The sequence below is a fragment of the Carassius carassius genome, chromosome 43, assembly GCF_963082965.1.
Source record: "Carassius carassius chromosome 43, fCarCar2.1, whole genome shotgun sequence".
Taxonomy (NCBI): domain Eukaryota; kingdom Metazoa; phylum Chordata; class Actinopteri; order Cypriniformes; family Cyprinidae; genus Carassius; species Carassius carassius.
This window is the reverse complement of record NC_081797.1, coordinates 18804269-18816735: the sequence shown is the minus strand read 5'-3', so window position 1 is coordinate 18816735 and position 12467 is coordinate 18804269. Positions and strand designations below refer to the sequence as shown.

Sequence of the window (12467 nt, the reverse complement as noted above, 5' to 3'; positions counted from 1 at the left end):
ACCAAGCCCATGATGTCATTATTCACCTCTGCTCGTTTGTTCATGTGTGTGTGTTTGCAAGTACATTTTTTAGTTTTATACCACTTGATATATTGCAGACATTTAAAAAAAAAAAAAAACTAATGTGGAAACAATTTGTAAAGCAATTATTGTTCAAAAAAAAAAAACATTATAAACAACATAATTTCCCCTTTTACTTTAATTATGGGTTCAAATTTGGTCATTTGAATTTAGCATATTGTGTTTAAAATGGACAAATGTCAGCTTCTCAATGACTCTTTTCTATACTAGAACTTGTGGTCAAATGCATATATGTGACCCTGGATCACAAAACCAGTCATAAGTAGCACAGGTATATTTGTAGCAATAGCCAACAATACATTTATTTATCATTACATTTATATAGCGCTTTTCTAGGCACTCAAAGCGCTTTACATAGTCTGGGGGTATCTCCTCATCCACCACCAGTGTGCAGCATCCACCTGGATCCAATCCAAGGATCTTGTTTATTACTCTCATGGATTAAAATGTGATGTCCGGCGTTGCATCTCAATTACTTGCCCCAAATTTGACAATCTCTTCTCCGAATTGAAATTGTCAATAATTGTTCTAGTGGTGTTAACCCTCTGGAGTCTAAGGGTATTTTTGGGGCCTGGAGAAGTTTTGTCATGCCCTGACATTTGTGCTTTTTTCAGTTTCTTATCAATATCTGAATGGGTAAAGTCTAATCTCACTGTAAACAGCACAAACTGGGCTATAATAATATGTGAAATGCATGTATGTACATGATTGTGTTTTTGAGAAAAAAAATATTATGCGTGGTTAGTGAAAAACTAAAAATGTTAAAACACTTGAAAAAGGCAAAAGAACACATAGAGAACATTGGTTCCCGGGATTTTTGAGAACTGGAGCTTGTAGCCTAGAATTTTTCTTTCTAAATTATGTGAAATTTTCATCTTGTTCACTCATCTTGTCATCAAGATGATCTTGTTTACTCACTCATCTTGTTTACTCACTCACAGAAAACAATATATTGATTTACATTTTCTAAGACACTTTTTGTTGGTAAAAGTCATATGCGAGTAGGCGTCAACTATCATGAATATCATTGTGATTTACACCTGAGAAGACAAAGGCCTGCATAATGAGCTGCATAATGAGCCTCTCAGTCATCTGTGCCACTGAGAGGAAGGAGTTACAAGAAAGAATGTGAGAACAAAATAAATCTATATAATTTTATTTAGAATATATTTAATTATCCAACAACATAATTTAATATCCACTTAAGTTTGAAAGCTGTTCTGTGAAAGAGTTGGTTGGTTGGTTATCTTGCTTCGGACTTGTGGCACGGAATGATTTATGACCTCCTGTTGCCTGAGGAATTCGGCTCATGTTTCAACCACAGTCCTGATCGACTCTTATACGCAACAACAGTTTTGTCTAATACGGATAGAAGTATGTCTAATAATCCGATAGAACTGTTAAAACAAAGGAATTAAAATGTATACAAAAAGTATTATAATTATTGCTTTTATATTATTACCCAGCAAACATGCCCCTTTGGGTCCCGCGTGGGCCCACTGTGGGCAAAAAATCTTGCCCGTGTGGGCAGCCCACTGTGGGCCCCAATACCGGCGTGAAATGTGGGGCACGTGTGGGCCCCACACTGCGGGGCCTGTGTGGGGCCCGAGTGGGACAGCCCAAAAGTGTGGGTTGAGTGTGAGCTGGCCCACACAAATCTGAGTGGGCCCTTAATAGGACTAATTGTGTGCCCATAACATGACCACAGGTATGTACACAGTGTGGGCTAGGTGTGAGCACAGTGGGAAGAGTGTGGGCTGGGTGTGGGCACAGTGGGAAGAGTGTGGGTACAGTGTGGGCTGGGTGTGGGCACAGTGGGAAGAGTGTGGGTACAGTGTGGGCTGGGTGTGGGCACAGTGGGAAGAGTGTGGGTACAGTGTGGGCACAGTGGGAAGAGTGTGGGTACAGTGTGGGCTGGGTGTGGGCACAGTGGGAAGAGTGTGGGTACAGTGTGGGCTGGGTGTGGGCACAGTGGGAAGAGTGTGGGTACAGTGTGGGCTGGGTGTGGGCACAGTGGGGAGAGTGTGGGTAAAGTGTGGGCAGGGTGTGGGCACAGTGGGGAGAGTGCGGGTACAGTGTGGGCTGGGTGTGGGCACAGTGGGGAGAGTGTGGGGACAGTGTGGGCTGGGTGTGGGCACAGTGGGGAGAGTGTGGGGACAGTGTGGGCTGGGTGTGGGCACAGTGGGGAGAGTGTGGGGACAGTGTGGGCTGGGTGTGGGCACAGTGGGGAGAGTGTGGGGACAGTGTGGGCTGGGTGTGGACACAGTGGGGAGAGTGTGGGGACAGTGTGGGCTGGGTGTGGGCACAGTGGGGAGAGTGTGGGGACAGTGTGGGCTGGGTGTGGGCACAGTGGGCTGGGTGTGGACACAGTGGGGAGAGTGTGGGGACAGTGTGGGCTGGGTGTGGGCACAGTGGGGAGAGTGTGAGGACAGTGTGGGCTGGGTGTGGGCACAGTGGGGAGAGTGCGGGGACAGTGTGGGCTGGGTGTGGGCACAGTGGGGAGAGTGTGGGTAAAGTGTGGGCTGGGTGCGGGCACAGTGGGGAGAGTGTGGGAATACTGTGGGCCAAAAGTATACCCTCTATTCGTCCAAAGTAGCGTCCTAGCTGAAAATGTGGACCTAGGGCCCCAGCAATCCTCACAGTATGCCCACACTTTGGAGGGAAATGTGGACATAAACCTGTGTAGGGCCTTTGTGGCCTTAAAAAATAAAACTTTTTACTGGCAGAATGCTGCAATATTACTATTAAATCACATGCAGAATAATTATAAGATGAAAGTAGAAGTAATAAATTAAAGAGTCATAAATTTCAAATACTTTGATTTATTCACGGCCATGTAATAAATGCAGAAAAACACTGTTCAAAAGTTTAGGATAGGTAAGATTTGTAAATGTTTTTAAAACAAGTCTCTTATGCTCACCAAAACTACATTTATTTGATAAGAAATACAGTTAAAGCAGTAACATTATGAAACATTACAATTTTAAATAGCTGTTAAAAAAAATACTGTTTTACTATGATGTTTAATTTTCAGCAGCCATTACTCATCTTCGGTGTCAAGCAATCCAAAGGAAATTATTAAAATATTCTGTTTTGGTGCTCAATAAACTTTTTTTTTTTTAGCATCTCAAAAACAGTTGTGCTGCTTCATTTTTGGAAACAGTAATATCTTTTTTTCAGGTTACTTTGAATAGAGGTTTTAAAAGAGCAGCATTTATTTTTTTTATAGGATTTTTGTCCAACAATGTAAAAGTTTTTACTGTTGCTTTTTATCAGTTTAACTGACAGCGCCCTTGCTGAATACAAGTAATATCTTAAAGAAAAAAAAACTTTCTGACCCCAAACTTTTGAACACTAGAATATATTGAATAGATTTATAAAACAGAATAATGACCAATTATAACTTCATTAGTACATTAAGTAGATATTATAGATAATTATAGATGAATCAATCCCCTAAGGGGCACCAGTAGAGCTCTGCCTGATCTCTGATCTTCTGCTCCTTCCACCGTCTCAAGACTCTTATGTTACAGAGCCACGTTAATAGAAGTCTCCATTTTAGATGCTGTAGCCTGGCTGCTTTTTATTCCAGCATCTACCTGAGAAAGAAAACAACAATTAAAATGTAAATATATATATATATATATATATATATATATATATATATATATATAAAACCCCAAAGTCAAAGTTTCCTCCTCAGGAAGTCTCCCAGGGCACTTATATTTTTTTTTTGTGGAACATTTTTTAATGTTAATAATAAATAAATGTATGCTTTACTGAAAGCAGAGATACACAGAGAGTGACAGAGTGTGAATGACTAAATGATACAATGAGAGAGCAGTGGTTGATTGAGATTGAGAGTGAGATTAAGGGAAAACTCAATGAAAGACTAAAATAATTCATGTACAACATTTTGAAATTTCAGTTCTGAAGACGTTGACTCAAATACATATCCATATCCAATATGCGTGTGTTATGTTAATTTTTTTCCCACTTCAACAACAGAAGGCATTATTGAGTACATAATTAAAAACTGTTTTAACACAAGGTTGAATTATATTCTGGCAAAATACTGCGATATTACTTGGGTGACCCTGAATAGTCGACGATTCAATGATTCGCAAGGAGGAGCCCGATTTGACCACCAATCTAATAGTTGAATATTCACGGCTGTTATGATCATGCCATTTTGGCTATAAATGCTCAAATGTCTGATTTCACACAAAACTACCGGTGTTCACCCAATAAGTTTATAGTCAGCCTATTAAGATAATGCTGTAAATACAAATCTGAAAAAGAAGCTTTAAATATTTTAACGTGCATGATCAAATCCAACCACTCCTATAGATTTGAGTTTCACTTTCTATAATCTGAGACCAACAGAGAAGCATCTTGGCGGCAGGGATTTAAAACTTTAACAAGACTCAAATTGACACAGACACAGAGTAAAAGACTGGATTTCTTACACTCGGGTAGGGTACAAATGATTTCAAAACATTTCTGCCAGTTAAATATATAGTGTATATATTATTTATCTCGTATAAGATGCATTCGGTTGAGTCGTGCTGCAGTAAAGTGCTTCAGGGTACGGTGAATGCAAAAATGCAGAACATTAAATAACATTAAAACATGCAGAACATTAAAGGAGTCATGACCCACAATTTGCACTTTTCCACGAGAATCAATGTATGTTATGATTGCCTAACGATTATACACTGGCCGGGAAGCCGATATTTAAAAGTGAAGCGTTTGTTTACCTCAGGGTTTGTAAAATAGCCCACGTGCACGCGCACTCAAATACGAGATTTTGATTTCTTCCTCGTCTTGACGTCAAGACGGGGCAGGATATACCATATATGGACACCACAGCAGGAAGCTCGCCCTTCCCCTCTCCCCCTCATATTCAGTCGAGAAAGACGCTGGAACTAGTGCACACGTGAGTTGCTCTGTGGTTGACTGCCAGAATCAACATGTAAATGTGTTTTCTCTACCAAGAACGGACCTACCTATCAGAGACCAGTGGATTAAATTCATTTTTAATGAAGCGGTTCCTTCAACCCTTCCCACTGGCTTATCGTTACGTGTTTGTGCTAAACACATTGTACGCTGAAATCCTTCACAAATTTGGGGCAATATCAGGCGAAGTTGGCATCGAAGCTTGGGAGAAGCGCCATTCCAACAAAATTGCCTGCAGTTGAAACGGTAAGACTGTGTTTTTTATTGCTCTACTGTTTGTAACAAACAGCATCTAACTGCTAATGCGGCTATTGTATGCTATTGCGTCTGTCACTAGACAAATAAACGAAAGACTCGTGGTGAAGTAATTATTTATGTTCCCTGTAAACTGACTGCAAAAACGGACTTTTGACTGCATTATAATGATTTCTTAATTCAGAATATGATCAAGATTGCGTAGGTTGATGTGTTCGGGGAATTTGCCAGTTAATAGTAACATTTAAAGCCCCTTAAGTGAACGAAATGACTCGAAAGAAGATTTGTTCATTTTGATGAACGAGCTTGAACAAGAGAGTCTGGCGTTGCCAGATTGGGTGTTTTTTCCGCTACATATTAAGGCCGGTTAAGCTTCGAGGTATGGGGAATGGCTGCTAACGTACTTTGCAAAAAACAAATGACTGAGATCATCATAAATTCGGTTATTGTTTATTTGTTGCGCTATCATATATAACGCTTATATATGAGGCGCCGTCTAGTTTGTGTGTGTGTGCTGTGCTCGTCTTATATTTGTGTGTGTGTGCTGTGCTCGTGTCTCATATGAGTAACGTTATGTGCGTGAGTTGGCCGGGAAGCCGGTCGCGTTCATTCACAACTTGCGCCATGATGTCAGTTTGTAATGATATGCTAATGCGTTACCTGCGTTGTCAACCCCCCCACTTCCTGCAACCAATCAACGTGCCCCTCATTTGCATTATTATAATGACCGTCCACGACAGCCAAAATATCGCATCAGATCTCGCGAGACAATATTGCCTTTAGAAATAAGGGTCTGAGGAGCTCTGTGTTTATTTTTTTTCCACTTTTCTTTTTTAGAAGGGCCTGAAAGACTATAATACAGTAGTAGGTATCCAAGGTAATACGAGGGTATGACTCCTTTAATACCTACTGTAATATACATAACGTTATAATGAGAGCGCAATTATTAAAAAAAAGTATCTTATCGATTATCGGTAAGATTAGAAAATTCCAATTCGACTATGAAAATCCTTAGTCGAGGACACCCCTAAATATTACCACTTTTATAAACTAACGTTACGGTGTTCGCTGGGTTTGAGACTTTATCCCAAGAGGATGTCTGAGTCACAGATAAAAATACACTGTTAACCCTTGCTGTATTTTCTAGGTTAAATAACTCTAAAATAGCCAGTGTTTTGCTGTATCATCTGGGAACAGTATTTTACTGTAAAAAAAAACCTGGTAAGGTCTAACAGTGTAGCTTATTATTGTAATACAGTAAGTAATACAGGTATAAGTAAATGACAGACCTTTCATTTTTGGAAATATTAGCGCTTTAAAAATTAACTAATGACTTTAACTTGATGCATGAATATGCAGCTTTAAATAAATTAAAGTGTACTTACATGACAAAAGATGCAGTGACCTGTTCCTAGTGACTCTTTATCTGCATCTGACACAAACTTAATGAAGAAAAAGAGTAAACATCAATGAATATCAGTGAAATATTGCATAGATCAATACAAATTAAAATGTGTTTTTATTTTGACACCATTGAGAAGAGACGCAGGATGACTGCTAGGTTGATCACTTACAACAGTGATGTCCTGGAGGACCAGCATCCTGCAGAGTTTATCTCCGGTCTGTCCACACACCTGTCTGAAGTGTGTGGTGATCCTGAAGACCTCGATCAGCTGCTTCAGCAATACGGGATTGAGACTGGAGCTCAACTCTGCAATCAGGACTAGATGGCAATCAATACTCAAAAGAGAGAAGACAAACATTATGTTAATGGATTACAACTAAAGTAAAAAAAAAATAGTATATCTTTTAATATCTGAGAATGGAAAAGGGAGAAAAAAGAAATTATTACTTAAATATTACATAGGTTTTGTATGAATGAATGTACATACAAATTAACTATACAGTCAAGAGAAAACATAATTACACAAATAAGTTACCTTAATATTTTCTAGGCTATATTGCTACATTCACTATAAATTTTCATAGTTGATTGCTAAACTATTGATGTCTCATTACATCTGACAGTGTCATGCCATCATCTTTATGGATACAGAGTAGGCTAAGCTACTCTCTCTCTCTCTCTCTCTGTCTCTCTGCAGCTCGTGTGTGAGACGCGCAACTCTTCCTAAATATATTTATAATCTATTATTTTTAAGTAACATTAACATGACAGAAAAACGACTGTATCTTTGTAATAATATTTAAGCGAATGTATATTGTTTGCGAAGCGGTCGTAACGTAACGTTACCTGACAGCGTGGAGTTTACCGAAATCTATCAGTTATGAACAGCCGTACATTAATGATAACGAGATTTGATAAGCGTGTGTAGCTGAGGTATTGTATTATGCTATATTAATCTTCGTTTATGTTGCTATTTAGGACTTTATAAGATACATTATACGGACTTAACGTAACTCCATTAGACTACGTTATGTACGTTAGGCCTAACGTTACTGCTCGCTGTAAAACAACAAGACAGAAAAGGAAATTAAACCCAATTAACACCGCCATGGACGTAAAAAAATGTTAATTTAATGAATTCATGTGCAATTTGAAAGGATATATTACCAGAGATTACGTTACCTCAGAAAACGATCGGAAGTCTGCCGTTAAAACCGTTGGTCATTTAAAAACGCCACTAGCAACATTGTTAATCAAAATTAAAATGTGTAATTTCATTCCTATTAAATAATTAATTCACAACTATTTTGACAATTTTTACAAATTGTAATGAAAAATTAAGAAATTAACTGAGAAATTTAAAAATCTTACCTGGTTCAGCGGAGCTGGGTGGTATCAGTTGAAGTCGGAATGACAGCTCATTAACTATGCAGAGTTCCGGCAGTTCCTGCTCTCATTGGCTAGAATTAATCACGTGCTGAAGAGCTAACGCAAATTTAATGTATTATATTATTAAATATTACTTTTTCCTTTTTTTCCTTTCAGAAATATTTAATAATTAAACGATCGATCATGAATCGTATCCAATATATATATATATATATATATATAATTTTTTTTTTTTTTTTTTACATAATATGTGTTTACTGTGTATATTTATTTAGTATACATGTTTATCAATTTGCACTGGCTACAAATTGCTGCTCACATAAAATTCAAGGCATTGATGTTTGCATACAAATCCAACACTGGCTCTGCACCCCTTTACCTAAATTCATTACTTCAGACTTATGTGCCTATAGAAGCTTGCGTGAACGTCGCTTGATTGTTCATACCAAAGAAGCACATAGTCACTTTTACAGCCGTTTAAATTAAATGTTCCTTCCTGGTTGAATGACCTCCCCATTTCAGTTGCTCTATTCTACCTGTTTTCTTTTTATTATATTAAAAAAAAAACTGCTAAAAAGTACTGCTTTTAAGCTGAGACTTGTTATAGCACTTATATATCATTGCTGTTTTATTAGATTTGATTGCTTCCATTGTCCTCATATGTACGTCGCTTTGTTATGTTTATATATTAAATATTTATATATAAAATATAAGAATGTACATATAAAAACGTATATACACATGGAAATATATAGACCTACAGTAAAAAATATATAAATATATATTGTATATGTGTGCATTTATATATACATAGTTAAAATACACACTGCACATACATATATTATGTAAACAAAAATGTATATAATTAAAAAAATAATAATACAATTAATGGCTATTAGTGCTGTCAAACAATTAATCGCTATTAATCGCATCCAAACTAAATGTTTTTGTTTACATAATGTTTTTACATTTATTATGTTTATAAATACAAACATTTATTTATATATAAATATATTTAATATAAAAACATTACATTTTTTTTAAATACATGCATGTGTGTATATTTATATATACATAATAAATATATACTTAACACACACATATATAAAAAAAAATAAAAAACCCAGGGTGCCCAAACTGCTATGGGCACCACATGGGCTAACCCACAGGGGGCCCCAAGTGGGTTTTGTGTGGGCCAACCCACTGTGGGCTTGCCCACAGAAAACCATCATGGGGGCCCAAAAGGGCAAACCCGCTGTGGGCCCGCATGGGCTAACCCACAAGGGGCCCCAAGTGGGTTTAGTGTGGGTTTGCTCTGCCCACACTGTCCCACAGAAAACCCGCAGTGGGCCCGCGCGGGCATGTTTGCTGGGTAGTAATAGAAAGGCAAACATTATATTTTCTCATTTGCCGTCAGCATACAGCAAATACGCATTTAAATAATGTAAAAATAGTTTATTAATTATTATTTTTATTATGATTTTTTTTAAACAAATCTTTGAATGGCTAATGAAAATGTAATTTCTCAAACCTTTGTCGAATCCAGTTGTGAGTTCTTGTGAAGTGTGCATGTTACCTGCATGATCGTGTGTTCTCTGAGTGACTTTCTTTCTGTGCAAATTTAATGTTTAATTTGTGATTTCAAATTATGCTGCGTTTTATGCATTTGCCCACTGTCATATTCATGTAATTTTCTGTATGCTCTATGTAAAATGAGTGTTACCTTGGCTTTATTTAAAAAAAAAAAAAAAAAAAAGACTCCCAATGCACACCAACTGTGTGCTCTGTGCTCTGAGTGCTCTTTTGGTTTACTTCCTTTTTAATTATATTTTTATTAAATATTAAAAACAATTATATCAGCTTTATATTGGCCACCCTGCTTTCCAAGATATTGGCTGTCAAAAAACAGTATTGGTCGATCACTAATTGTGAGTAAGATGCAGACCAGTAGGGCTGTGACAAGAAACCTTTGCATCGTAATTCATGGATCGATTCCAAATGCAGAACTGATGCAGAATCATTTCTCAATTCGTGATGCATAGATTTATTTTCCCAGCCCTACAGACCAGAGGCACTTCCTTCACCCTGAGGCTTAATAATTTCACTTTTGATGTGAAAGGGCCTTTACAGTTGCCAAAAATATAACCTTTTGGTTTTGTGTCATTAAAAATAAATAACCAAGCCAGCCCAGGTGACAAAAAGAGTCACAAAGGTAATGCAAAAGTAATGCATTTAGTTTATTTTTATGAAGTAACATAATATTGTGATGTATTACTTTTAAAAGTAGCTTTCCCCAACACTGTTGATTACATAATTGTGTGATTGTGAAGTGTGATTTGTAAACATTGATATTGACTCTTCAAACTGCTGTTGATTCTGTTCATTACTGGCGATGGAAGAGAAATTGATGGAGGCTCACATTTGGTCAGTCAATGTTTCAGCTGAATGAATCTGTAACATTTTAACTCAGGGGAGATAACTTTGAGAGAAAGTGCACAGATAAGGCCTCAACTCAAACACAGAGCAGAGCATTGACACCAGAGTGGCATTATTTATTCAGAGTGGCAGGTATTTATTCAATACAGTGGCTAAATTAACGAAAAATAAAGCCTCAACAAGTGTTGACATTTCCCAACACCACAGCAGTAATGACTTTATGAACTACTTTTCTTCTAAAATCGATACTATTAGAGATAAAATTGCAACCATTCAGCCGTCAGCTACAGTATCACATAAGACAGTGCACTATAGACCCCCTGAGGAACAGTTCCACTCATTCTCTACCATAGGAGAGGAAGAATTGTATAAACTTGTTAAATCATCTAAACCAACAGCATGTATGTTAGACCCTATACCATCTAAGCTCCTGAAAGAGGTGCTTCCAGAAGTCATAGATCCTCTTCTGACTATTATTAATTCCTCATTGTCATTAGGACATGTCCCCAAAACCTTCAAACTGGCTGTTATTAAGCCTCTCATCAAAAAACCACAACTTGACCCCAAAGAACTACCTAATTATAGACCAATCTCGAATCTCCCTTTTCTGTCCAAGATACTAGAAAAGGTGGTATCCACACAATTATATTCCTTCTTAGAGAAAAATGGTATATGTGAGGATTTCCAGTCAGGATTTAGACCGTATCATAGTACTGAGACTGCTCTTCTTAGAGTTAAAAATGATCTGCTCTTATCATCTGATTGTGGGTGTATCTCTCTATTAGTTTTATTGGATCTTAGTGCTGCGTTTGACACAATTGACCACAACATTCTTTTGCATAGACTTGAATACTTTGTTGGCATCAGTGGAAGTGCATTAGCATGGTTTAAATCGTACTTATATGACCGCCATCAGTTCGTAGCAGTGAATGAAGATGTATCCTATCGATCACAAGTGCAGTATGGAGTACCTCAAGGCTCAGTACTAGGGCCGCTACTCTTCACGCTTTTAATGTTACCCTTGGGAGATATCATCAGGAAACATGGTGTTAGCTTTCACTGTTATGCTGATGATACTCAGCTCTATATTTCTTCGCAGCCCGGTGAAACACACCAATTTGAAAAACTAATGGATTGCATAGTCGATATAAAAAACTGGATGACGAGTAATTTCTTACTGCTAAATTCTGAAAAAACAGAGGTGTTAATTATAGGACCTAAAAACTCTGCTTGTAATAACCTAGAACACTGTCTAAGACTTGATGGTTGCTCTGTCAATTCTTCATCATCAGTTAGGAACCTAGGTGTGCTACTTGATCGCAATCTTTCCTTAGAAAGCCACGTTTCTAGCATTTGTAAAACTGCATTTTTCCATCTCAAAAATATATCTAAATTACGGCCTATGCTCTCAATGTCAAATGCAGAAATGTTAATCCATGCATTTATGACCTCAAGTTTAGATTATTGTAATGCTTTATTGGGTGGTTGTTCTGCACGCTTAGTAAACAAACTACAGCTAGTCCAAAATGCAGCAGCAAGAGTTCTTACTAGAACCAGGAAGTATGACCATATTGACCACATCCTGTCAACACTGCACTGGCTCCCTATCAAGCATCGCATAGATTTTAAAATATTGCTTATTACTTATAAAGCCCTGAATGGTTTAGCACCTCAGTATTTGAATGAGCTCCTTTTAAATTAGAATCCTCTACGTCCGCTACGTTCTCAAAACTCAGGCAATTTGATAATACCTAGAATATCAAAATCAACTGCAGGCGGCAGATCCTTTTCCTATTTGGCGCCCAAACTCTGGAATAACCTACCTAACATTGTTCGGGAGGCAGACACACTCTTGCAGTTTAAATCTAGATTAAAGACCCATCTCTTTAACCTGGCATACACATAACATACTAATATGCTTTTATTATCCAAATCCGTTAAA

The 12467-nt window shown here is 37.6% G+C and overlaps 1 long non-coding RNA gene across 1 annotated transcript; it reads right to left on the bottom strand.

The window, feature by feature from the left end:
* Positions 1-3543: 3543 nt before the first annotated feature.
* Positions 3544-6971, bottom strand: LOC132125281 (uncharacterized). The gene is made up of 3 exons (XR_009426893.1): positions 6870-6971; positions 6681-6737; positions 3544-3680 (listed from the first exon to the last, which is right to left on the bottom strand). It is a non-coding gene; the product is annotated as an uncharacterized LOC132125281 (long non-coding RNA).
* Between the last annotated feature and the right edge of the window lie 5496 nt (positions 6972-12467).